The sequence below is a fragment of the Polistes dominula genome, unplaced genomic scaffold (assembly GCF_049000335.1).
Source record: "Polistes dominula isolate Pdom_NZ unplaced genomic scaffold, Pdom_raw_medaka contig_73, whole genome shotgun sequence".
Classification (NCBI taxonomy): Eukaryota; Metazoa; Arthropoda; class Insecta; order Hymenoptera; family Vespidae; genus Polistes; species Polistes dominula.
The window spans coordinates 5312227-5325025 of NW_028300951.1; the positions used below are offsets into that span (position 1 = coordinate 5312227).

The following is a 12799-nucleotide window of genomic DNA, read 5'->3' on the forward strand; positions in this document are numbered from 1 at the left end:
GAGAGAATAATTATTGACAAAAAGTATATATTATTATATTATATATTATATAAATATAATATAATTTATTTCTAATAAATATACAGGGTGATCTGTAACTGGTGGTACAAGCGAAAAGGGAGTGCAGAAACATGAAAAAATAAATCGAAAATGTAGAATAAATATTTTTCGTTCAAGGCTTTATTTTCAAGAAAATCGACTTTGAATTTTCGCAAAGTACGCGTGCACTTGATCATGCCTCGTTATAATAGACTTACGAACTTTTCATATAAGAATAGCCTAAATATATATATATAGGTTAATTCCGAAAAGTTCGTAGGGTATTTCTGAAAAGTTCGTAGGGTAATTCCGAAAAGTTCGTAGGTCTGTTATAACGAGACATGATCAAGTGCACGCTTACTTTGCGAAAATTCAAAGTCGATTTTCTTGAAAACAAAGCGTTAAAGGAATAATATTTATTTTATATTTTTGATTTATTTTTTTATGTTTCTGCACCCCTTTTCGCTTGTACCACCAGTTACAGATCACCCTGTATATATCTGGTATATAAAAATAAATTATTTTATAATATAAAACAAATACACACACATACATTATATATAAATCTTTTCATGTATCACATATCATTTAAATGCGAAACGTAGATCGTATCAAGTATAAATATATAAATTTGTTCACCGTAAATGTATAAAAGAAGAAAAAAAAATTAAAGTAATTTTATATCAATAATTAAGAAAGAAAAAGAAAAACAAATATTTCTTGTTAATAATATCATCGAACGAATAAAGTTTGAATTCGTTGGAGAGTTCGGTTAAAGTTCGACATTGTCTTTCTTTTGAAATGGCACGAGTTGACATTAAAGAAATTTATTTTTACATTTGAAAAAACAAAAAGCATAGAAAAGAAAATAAAACAAAAAGAAAAGAAAAGAGACAAAACATTGGAAGGAAAAGTGACGACAGAATACGAACCTTTATTTGTACACAATTTTTTGGAATATTTCGAACACCCGGTATATATTTTATCACGTTAGAAAGTGTCGTACTCGCGTGAAAGAGCGTTCATCGAATGGGAGAGCTAAACGGGATAAGAAAGTATACGTTATGGTATATGTATGGTATGTATATATATATATATATATATATACCGTCAATGGAAACTTACATCGTCCTACGACGATACATTATATGAAGTAGAAATTGTTATGCTCGTCCGATTAATCGAGACAAATTTGATCTTAAAGAAAAATAAAAGAGTGGGAGGGAGAGAGAGAGAGAGAGAAAGAGGAAAGAAGAAAAGATCGAATGTAAAAATTGCAGTAAAAGATACAAAAATTCGATTGAAAAAAATTTGAATGTTTTTATCATTACAATTAATCTTCTTACAATATGATTTTGCTATAACACGATTCATATATTGCAAGAAACTTCTCTAGTAGCACAAAATATTGAAAAATATTGAATACATATGTATTTAATATTAAAAAGACATTAAATCTCTTATACATACAATAAATGGCATTCTATAAAACGGTTTAGTTCTAACACGATAAGAGAATTGCGAACAATATTTGTACGATACTGTTACTTTTACAACACTTGATAACGTAATTATTGCTTGACATATTTAAAAAGTATATTATCTTAAGCGAAGGAATAATGAACTTCGGGGTCACGTATAATAACACGGTTTCACATAATGCATATCATTTTTTCGGAACTTATTTTTACCTTGTTATAGAAGAAGTTTTTTTTTTATTATTAATAGAGGAATATACAATTAATTATCAGCGAGAATTATATTACTGACGTGATACATTGACATGAGTTGTAAGTTCAAAATAATATTACATTGATAAGTGTTAATTATAAGAGAGTTATCTGTATTTAATTATACTTTATTTATTTATTTAGTTTTTGTTTGTTTGATATAATATAATAAATCGTCTCGCAAAAGTTTCTAGTTTCTTTTTAATAAATTTTAATTATTAAGTAATGTAGTAAGTAATGAAATTTCTTTTGATAAGCTACACTTTAAACATTTTCAAGCAACACGAAAAGTGTAAGCTCTCGAGAAGGCAACGATGTTGTTTGTTTTTAATGTTCATAAAGGGTTATTAGATTTTGAATATGTATGAAGGGAAAATTAGGTATATATGTCCTGCTATATCATCCTAATCGCTTATCACGCACGATTAATACCAATTACATCGTGCCTTTTTTATCTCGATCATTTATCGAATGAATCCCGTAGAAAGCCTCGCTCGCACCTCTTACACACACACCTCGTTCTCATCGATATTATCTCGAGAAATTATTGCGTTTACCGTAACAGGTCGTGTGCATTTCACTTGAATATCGCAAGTCATTTCCTCTTGTAGGATTTCATTTATTAGTTCTATTAATTTTTTCTTTTTTCTTGCCTTCTTTTTCGTTTCTTTCCTTTTAACTCGATCTGACAATTTCTTGCAAACATAAACACGATAATAATAATAATAATAATAATAATAATAATAACAAAATAATAATAATAATAATAATAATAATAATAATAATAATAATAATAATAATAATAATAATAATAATACTTTGTATTGATTTAATATTATGTCGGTAAGAATTAATTAAAATAAAAAAATATTTTATATTCATATAATTCTTTGAATTACGAATTTTTTCAATTATATAAGAACATTCTAGTTCTTGTCATAATTAATTTCAATTAGTAAGCAGATTTCTTCATAAAAAGCTATATATTTCGCAAAACTTGCAAACGTTTTGGATTTTGAGTTTTATTTTATTTTTCGTAGCATCTTTCGTATTTCATTTGGATTAGCACAAATAAGCATATTCGTGTTAGAAAAGATATTTTTATGAAGAAAGAAATTATACTTTATTTCACTTTATTTTATTTTTATAAATTCAAATATTCATTTTCTTACAGTAATAAATTATCATAACGAAAAATTTAAGAAAAAACGATTAAGAATCTTATCATTCGATAAAGATATTACCCCGTCAAAGCAAAAATACTCGAGTTATATTTTTTAATGATACGAACAATTATTATTTATCAATAAAGAAAAGATTTAACAAATACATTTCTAAATAAAGAGTATATAAAAAGTCTATAAAAAACGTATTATACGTTTTTTTCCTTTTTTTTTTGGATATATCATTTTAAATATATATATCTTCCAAAGAAATACAACGAAATATCAATATAAAATTTAATTTGCATTATTGACAATTTCTTATCGTTGTTTTTCTCAATATAATATATATTTATATTGAATATATTTAATTAAATTTAATGTATATTTTATAATATTAATAAAATTATATATTTATTATATTATTATAAATTAAATATATAATTATATTTAATATATATTTTATTTAAAATAAATATTTCTTTATCAATATATATATTAAATTATAAATATTATATATATTAATATATAAATATATATATTAAATATAAGAAATAAATGTTCTTATACCTTAACAATTTTTTACTTATGCTGAAATCACATATTTAAGAAATTACTGATAAATAATATCTAAAGAAAAATATTCACGAATTCATATAAAAAAAAAAAATAAAAAAAAGAAGAAACTAATAATAATGATCGATGCATTTGATTCGATAACTGTTATTCAAAGAACAAAAATACATACTAAAAGAATAAAATAAAAGAGTGAAAGAGGAAAAATGCGATAAGGATGGAAAGAAGATCGAAGTAAAGAAAAACAAGTAAAAAGATTAAAAATTAAAAAGAAATCAAAAACAAAAAAAAAGAGAGAAAAAAGAAATATAAGCATGATCTTCGGTGGTTACATGATAACGGTTGAGAACACCGTTCCACGGTCAGGGAGAAGTCACGAACGCAAAAGGAAAGAAAACTAAAGGTAAAAGAGCTTTGTTTGGAGAGGAACGAAGAGGGACGAAGAGAGGAAAAGGGATGGATGGATGGATGGATGGACGGATGGGTGGATGGAGAATGAAGCCAAGAGAAAAGGATAGAAAGAAGGAGGAGAAGAAGGGAGAAAAAAATGAGTAGAAAAATAAAAGGAATAAAACGACTTCAGAAGCTACGAGGAGTCAAGCAACCATCACCATCGTGGTTCACCATCACCATTACTAACACCACCACCACCATGATCAGTATCACCGTCACCAGGTCATTGTTGTTGATGATTCTTTGTCGAATATATTATCCCATGAGTGTTTTGTAATTAGAAACGTTCTTACAGGAATGATCTAGATTTCGTTAAAATAGAAAAAAAGGAGAAGAAGAAGAAGAAGAAGAAGAAGAAGAAGAAGAAGAAGAAGAAGAAGAAGAAGATTAAATGGAAAGTTTCCAAGTAGAATGATCGAAATAATTTAGAGTTTTGTATACGTAAGTAACTATATATACATATATAGATGTATGCGACAACACATATGTGTTACACATGTTCTCACGTTCGACCAATTATCCTTTCTCAAGAGCGAAATTTCACTTCCTGGAAGAGATACCTAAGATCCTTTAGAACCCCCCTCCTAATGCTAAAACATGCAGTAGAAGTAAAAACAAAAAAACGAAGTTGTCCTTTTTTTCGTAGCATTATTTAACATAAGTGGCAGCCAGTAGTTCTGTTGGATTTTTAATATGTTTATCTGGTTTATGTCACTTACATTTGTTTCCGAGAAATGACCGTAGAAAAAAAAAAGAAAAAAGGAAAGAAAAGACATAAAAAAAAAAAAAATAAAAGAAAATTTTTAAGTTTACGATATACAACAGTTGATCATTATTTTTGACAGAGAATTGTCGAAAAATAGAGAAAATGAGAGACAAAGAGAAAAAAAAAGTTTCTGACCTGATAAAAGAAACCCTGGACCTATCTTTTAGACCATTTCTTATCCGAGAAACGTTTCGAAGAGTCTTATCTTCGTTTCAAACGTACTACACCCCACAATGTGTGTGTTGTCTCGATCTTTCAGTCTATTTCTTTCTCTCTTTCTATTTCTGACTCTTCTACTCTCTTCTTATATCTCTCTCTCACTCTCTTTCTGTCTTTCTGGTTGTCTATCTATTTTGTTCTTACTGTCTGCATAACCATCACCAAAGCCGGTTTTGCTCAGGAAAATCCTACTACGTCGTAGTTATGATCCTGTCGTACTGCTGAGTAGGACAGGTGGTAAAGATGTTTATTAAAATTTCTTTTGTATTTTTTACCATCATTTATTATACCGTTTGATATTTGAAAATATATGTATTTCGATATCCCCTACTATTAGGATCCAAATAAATTGATCCCCATATGTGGGCTGAATTAAAATTCTTGTATATAACTATAATATAGAAATAATTTAATTCCATGGATAAATTCATTTCTGTTCATGTTTGGTTTTTTTTTTTTTTTAATATTTGAGAAATATTGTTATCGATACTGGCCATAGTTTTATTTATAAAATACAAGAACGCTTATTTTTTTCTATCGAAGTTTTATACTATTTTTAGTTCACACTCATATAATATGAGTATTTTCAATATAAATAATAAATTTTGTCAAAAGATTTTCAATAGATCGTCTGTACCGATTGTAATCATTGGGTCAAGTTTATGTCAGATTTATATAATAATATAGGATACTATTTTTTTTATATAAATACTAACATTAATTAATATTTTTTTTTCATAATACTGATCATTTATATTATGTGTTATTATCAGTTGTCAGGTTTTTATATTGATAATTCTCACCTGGTAAGTTATAAATGGCTTCAATAAATATTGTTCAACACACAAACAAACAATTGTTAGTTTTTTGAAGGAATAATACAAATATATGAAATTATTAATTATTAATAATTTTTATTATTTGTAAGTCATTTTCCACATGACTTAAAACCGATAAGGGTTAATATTGAAATTATTCGTAAACTTGTATAATCACTTTCAATGTAAGAATTTTTCACAAATTTTACATGCTTCAATTAATATTATTTTAAAATAAATTTCTGACCAATAATAACGATGAAATATATATTTGAAAATTTTTTTACCCTTGTCTTGTTATTTTTATTTGTATTTTTTTCTTATCCAAATCAAAATGTAAATATGCATGGATCTTTTACGGCAACATGAAATATCCTCGATATATGATATATTTTTCCTTTTTTTTTTTTAAATCTCAAATGTACATATATATCTTTCGTATCAAGAGTTTGATATATGCACGAAACGATAAAGATAAGAAAGTAAATATCGCTCATCTTTTATAAATTTATTTATTTTTTTTAAATTCGATAAACTCTATCTATCTTTACGTTCGATCTTTTAAATAATCATACCAACTACGTTAAGAGAAACATTTTCTCGTTTTTACGGACATAGAAAAGAAAATGTATAAATAAAAAAAAAAAAAAGAGGAAAAGCAAAAGAAAAGACATTAAGGATGTCTTTTATATACTTTCTCAGCATGAGGTCTTCTAGCAAAAACATTCAGATCATACTACTACAATTTCTTGCATCATTCAAACATTTGTAACGAACATCTTGACATTCATTCTTTTTATCTATTAACCTCTTATTCCTTATACAATGAACATTTAATATACGTTTGCAATACCTCCACGAAAATCGTACCATAAGTATAGATTTCATCATAAAAAAAAAAGAAAAAAATAAAGGATAAATTTTGATATTAGCAATCACTTAGGTTTTATATTCTTTGTTCATTTTATACGATTATTTTCTATTAATGTGCTGGTGAAATATTTGTTTCTTATTTTTTTTTCTCGTTATCAATGACCTTGCACTTTTCGTATCGTACTTTAAATTGTTTTTTAAAAAGTCATGCCAGAAAATCTTTCACTTTTCGTTTTGTTTGAAAATTTTCTTAATATATTTTTTTTTCTTTTCTAAAAAGAAGTTTTACTTTAAAATAAGAACGAGAGAAAGAGAGTTTTAAGACAATGGGCGATATTTTAGTTTGAAAAATACACGAGTATACTCGGCATACTCGCATATACTCGCGTTTTATATTTGGCGACATGAACGTATCCAAGCACGTGGGCTGACTCGTATCGGTGTCATTCACAAGAGAACAAAGAAACCAAAGTATATAAGCAAGTGTGTATGCATATAAACGATGATGTACACGATGACCCTATTACTTTAGAATGGAGAGAAATAATGTACGTAATTTATCTATTTTTCTTTATTTTTTTTTTTTTTTTAGCATAAAAAACATTTCCATTTTTTTGAATATTTACAAATATAATCATATAAAACATTTTTCGTAACTGTTGTAAAAATATATAACAAATATGTTCTCGTATTTGATCAAATTGATCGGAATGTTAATTATAAAAATAAATGGAAAATTTTCTAATCTACTATAGTAAAATGATAAACTTATTCCTTATCTTAAAAGGCAAATAGTAGTATGTTTGGTAAACGATAAAACGATTCTTTCGTTAGAAAAGGAGAGAGAGAGAGAGATAGATAGAAAGAGAGGGCTTCGTTGAGATGGGTAAAGGCGAATGCACAAACGGTTCCTTGTCCTTCTCTTTCTGGTTCTCTCGTATTTCGTTTTTTGGTAAAAAAAAAAAATGAGAGAAAAAAGAAGAAACATTTATGAATACACCCCTTTCACGTTCGTAGTGCGTAGTACTTACTTGCTAAAGTTTTATGTACACACGTATATATGCGTATGTATATATATATATATTTTATATGAAAGGAGAAAACTTGATGATAAAAATAAAATAATAAAATAATAATAATTAAAAAAAAAAACGAAAAAGAAAAATAAGTAATGTAACATCGAAAGAGGAAGGATTCAAAAATGGGGAGAAAATTTTGTGATTTTTTCATCACGTATGGTGGTAATATTTTTAGATACCCCTACAGCAGTTCTCCACTGTGCTTTTCCCTCTGACTAATACTTCTCAAGAAGTTCTGTTAGAGTATGAATAACGTAGCAGTATTACCAACAAGATTAAAAAAAATTAACTAACTAACAAACAAACAAAAAACGAGGTTGGGCTAAAAAAAATTTCTACCCTTCCTGCATCCGTTCTCTTTTTCTTTTCTTTTCTCTTTTATACAGTAACATTTGAAACATTGAATATTGTTTGTTTATCTTGCAATTGAATAAAAGAATTTTAATTGTACAATATATTCTTGCATTTTTGACATTTGTAAATAAATTTATAATAGAATATTTAGAACAATTGACAAATAATCATTCCGTTACAATATATTTCCAACTCTGTGTTAATCAATAATAGAAATAAAATTAAAAATATTAAAACAATTGTTGGTTACTGACAATGAATTATATATTAGAAATATATTAGAAATAAATGAATGAAAATCTCATATACATATATGAGAAATATTATATTAATATTAATATTAATATAATAGAATATAATAAATAATAATATATGTAGTATATATTTTAATATAATAAAATATAATATATATTATATTATATTATATTATATTATATTATATTATATTATATAATATAATATAATATAATATAAATAATAAAATTAAATATTAATATTATATTTGAAATATAATGATCGATAAGTTGCGTACAATTTTTGCCACATTTATTTATTTAACAAATAATCGAATTGATTTATTGGACCAACTAAATAAAATGTCCGATTAGCAATGAGTTAATAAGATACTCATTAAAAAAGAACACTTTAAAACAACGATAGACATTTAAAAAAAAAAAAAAGAAAAGAAAAAGAAAAAAAATGTTTTGTAAAAAACTTTTCTTTCGTAATAAGAGCCATGGAATGGGATTATAATCGCGACAAAAACAATAACAAATGTTACAGAGATGTGTCAAGTAACTTTTCTTCGAATACTCGATATGTTCTAGAACGATGATGCAGGTCTACCCCTCCCCCTTCCTCTTCACCCTCTCCACACCCCTAAAGATGGTCCATCTACCCCACCTCGAAAAGGCAACAACAAGACGAGGACCACCACCGAGCGACGTGTTTTCTTCTTCTCTTCCTTTCTCTCCCTTTCTCTCTCTTTTTATCTTTCTTACTTCTCCTCCTCATCCCACCCTCTTTCTATCTTTCTCCCTTCGTCGAATAAAACCTCGTTCACTTTTTCCGATGACTGTACGTTTCTTGGAATTACATGGATCTCTCGCACCAGACTCTTCAGGCTGGTTCTTATACGTACACGCACACACATATACACATAAATATATATATGTTCACGTAGAGACACAATAAAACGCATATATAACGCAAGACCCATAAATGTGTAAGTACACCGCCTTGGACCATCGCTTACCTCTGGCCGGCAATGTTTCTTATACGTACGTTACACATATGCATTTACACACATACTTATACATTCTCACACACACACAAAATCATACATATAAAGAAACCTATAGAAATGTATGAGTGTACACCGCCCTGGACCATCTCGCTTACCTCTGGCCAGTAATGTTTCTTATACGAACGTAAACACATATGCACTTACATACACATACAAAATCATATATATAAAGAAACAGAAAAACCTATAAAGATGTGTAAGTGTACGCCGTCCTGGACCATCTCGCTTACCTCTGGCCGGCAATGTTTCTTATACGTACGTAAACACATATGCATTTACACACATTCTTACACCTATTCACAAACACAAAATCATACATATAAAGAAACTTATAGTGATGTGTAAGTGTACACCGCCCTGGACCATCCCGCTTATCTCTACCAGTACAGTATTTCTCAGACTCCAGATGCTTTCCTTCGAGAGATCCACGATTTCCTTAAACCCTTCGTGTCCATCCACCTCCCTCTTATACTCCTTTCGTCCTTGTCTTTCCATTGCAATTTCTCTTTCCTTCTCTCTCTCTCTCTCTCACTCCTTTTTTCATTTCTTTTTCTTACGATCTTTTTATCGATCTCTCTATCTCTATCTTTACTTCTTCGATACTCGTTCATTCACTTCGTCATGCATCTTTCTCTCTTTCTCTTTTTCTTTTTCATTTTATTTTCATCCCTTTTTTTACATTTATTCGAACTATATTCTCGTCTTTCTCCCTCGCTTTCTCGTGAACTAGTAGACGTGCTCGTTTATCTTTTCTACCAGCACGTTCGTCTCGTTCCTGGTACGGCTGTGTATGTGTGTGTATGTGTGTGTGTGTATATAAACAACCATTTCTCGCTCTTTTCATTCGTCCGTATCATTAGTCTATCTCTCTCACACTCATGTCATCGTTATACCACCAGTTTATTCTTTATTTCATTCTCTTTCTGTTTCTCGTAATACTACCAATATACAACCAACACAACGTTGAAGTAAAAACGTATAACACACACGTCGCACACACATACATATCATACATGATACATGATACACATGAACACAAAAGTTGGATACACATACTTACTCGAGATACGCGAATTTGAATACTTGAATAAGATTTATATTATATGTATATTATTTAATATAAGCAGACGATTCTCGTTATTACTGTTTCGTATAATCTTTTTTTTATTCGTATTTTAATTTTATTCGTCCATATTTCTTTTCCTTTTTGTTTTTTATTATTTTCAAATCAATGATAAAAATAAACTCTGTGAAATATATGAATCCCGATCCTCCCTTTTCGCTCGGTTCAGCATAATTACATGTACGATGATCGAAAAAAAAAAGGAAAATATAATACATTGTACCTTCCAACCCTTATTTTGAAAAAGGGGACGGAAAAAGAGAAAGAAAAAAAAGATAAGAGTTTAAAGGATGATGAGGAAGAAAAAGAAGGAAGCAAGTTTGAGAAGTCGACGTCCCTGAAAACGGCACGACCCTGACACCTTCTTCTTCTTCTTCTTCTTCTTATTATTATTATTCTCCTTCTTATTTTTTTATGTTTTTTCTTTTTCTGGAAGATCCGAGAGATGGTTTATGAAAAGTTGAAGGGATGAAAATGATTTTTCGGTCAATCATAACTGACAGGAGACAATTTCAATATGCAAACGTAACTTATTGTTAATTGTGATTTATAGAACAAAAAAAAACAAAAATAGTGCTGTGGTATTTTTAGTATCTGTTGCGAATTATATTATGAAATATTTCAATAAAAAATATTCTCTTTTTTTTTAATTCTTTATCCAAATGATGGTATAATATTAGTATACGCCTGATAATATTAAATTGAGTTCTTTTATGGTATTTTTTATATCTTAAATATAATAGATGTTACGGGAAAAATGATCGAGAAAGAAAGGAAAACCCCTTGGTAAAGCTTTTTCTATATATGTCTTCCAGTTTAAAGAAATTAGAGGTTGTATAAAGATCGTTTTGCTATATTTTCCGAGTGCATCTAATAATATAAAATAAAAAAGAAAGTAACTTTAATATAAAATATATATCATTGAAATTAATTATTTATTGTTTTTAATTTTATTATTCTCAATAGTATCACAGTGGTAATATCGTCTAATTGTAAAAAGCGTGAATTTTTGTGGACAATACTGCTGTACAAAAATATCAAATTACCATCTATTTAATATATATTTTATAAATATATAAATAGGAGAGAGTGGATCGAAAAGTTTTGAATTTCAAAGTGAGTTTAATTGAGATCAAAAGAAAATTGGTTCTATGCTAAGCTAAAAAATTTGTCAACCCTCACCCACGTAAATGCAAACAGCAAAAAAAAAATCTAATTTAAGAATAAAAATAAATCGATAAAATATTTAATTAAAATAATATTCTGAATCGAACATGTTTAGAAATATCGGTCAAATAAATATAGTAAGTATAAATTTAGAATCTGTTGCCAAAAAAAAAAAAATAAATAAAAAAATTATAAAAAGAGATGAAAAACAATGGTGACCAATGGTGAATTCATTCTTTTACTTGGTTACTTTGAAAAGCACTCTGGTTATATCGTTCGACTCGCCACCGTGCTCGCCATCGTCGCTTTTTCTTTGTTTCGCTATTGGAGGAAAGGGTTGGAGAGACTTGGTTTCTTTCTTTCATTCTTTTTCTTTTTCTTTCTCTTTCTCTCTCTCTCTCTCTCTCTCGAAGTTTGCCGAGCCTTGCAACGACGACTCTCTATCCAACATGGCGCGAGGAACGACACGAAACGATAAGAACGAGCTTGCTGCAACCGAGAAAACCGGCCTGGCTCCCTCTCGTCTTTCCTTCATTTTGTAAATTTTGAAAAAAAAAAAGATAAAATAAAGATAAAAGAGAACAAAAAATCGAACTCGATCGAACCATTCGAGTATTCATTTATTATAATATAATTTTCTTAACTTCGTTCTTTTCTGATAATTATTATTATACGTGATTTTTATTTTGTAAAAAAAGTAATATAAAAAAAAAGAAAAAGCATTGATATTCGTTGGTTTAGTTAGTATTTTTTTTTTTTTTTAATATTTTCAATCGATATAATAAATGAGGATAAATTAAACGTTTATTGCAAGATAATGATACGAAAATAAATTGATATTATAAAAAAGAAAAAATATACTTGTAAATAACCCATACTTTTTTGATTTTCATCTGAGTGAAACGAAATAAACTGCTACTACTACTAATTGTAAGTATTTTATTTTAGAAATTATTTATGAATAATTAATACAAATATAGAAGAAATAAATAAAAATAATATTAAAAAGAAGAAAAAGAAGAAGAAGAAGAAGCAAGGAAGATTCAAATAACAACGAATTATTTGTTTTATCTCATGATAATAATAATCATCTGTAACGTCATACAACTTTGTTATCTCTTATCACATATCTG

The 12799-nt window shown here is 27.8% G+C and overlaps 1 long non-coding RNA gene across 3 annotated transcripts in view; it reads left to right on the forward strand.

The window, feature by feature from the left end:
• The window catches only part of LOC149032660 (uncharacterized), a 42855-nt gene that overhangs the window by 9043 nt on the left and 21013 nt on the right, over positions 1–12799 (forward strand). For 2 of the 3 annotated variants that reach the window (XR_016176426.1, XR_016176429.1), the window contains one exon: positions 87–2497. The exons of the other annotated variant lie outside the window; for it this stretch is intronic. This is a non-coding gene — a long non-coding RNA (uncharacterized LOC149032660). Of the gene's footprint in view, positions 1–86; positions 2498–12799 lie in introns of those variants that run through there. 3 annotated transcript variants of the gene reach the window in all.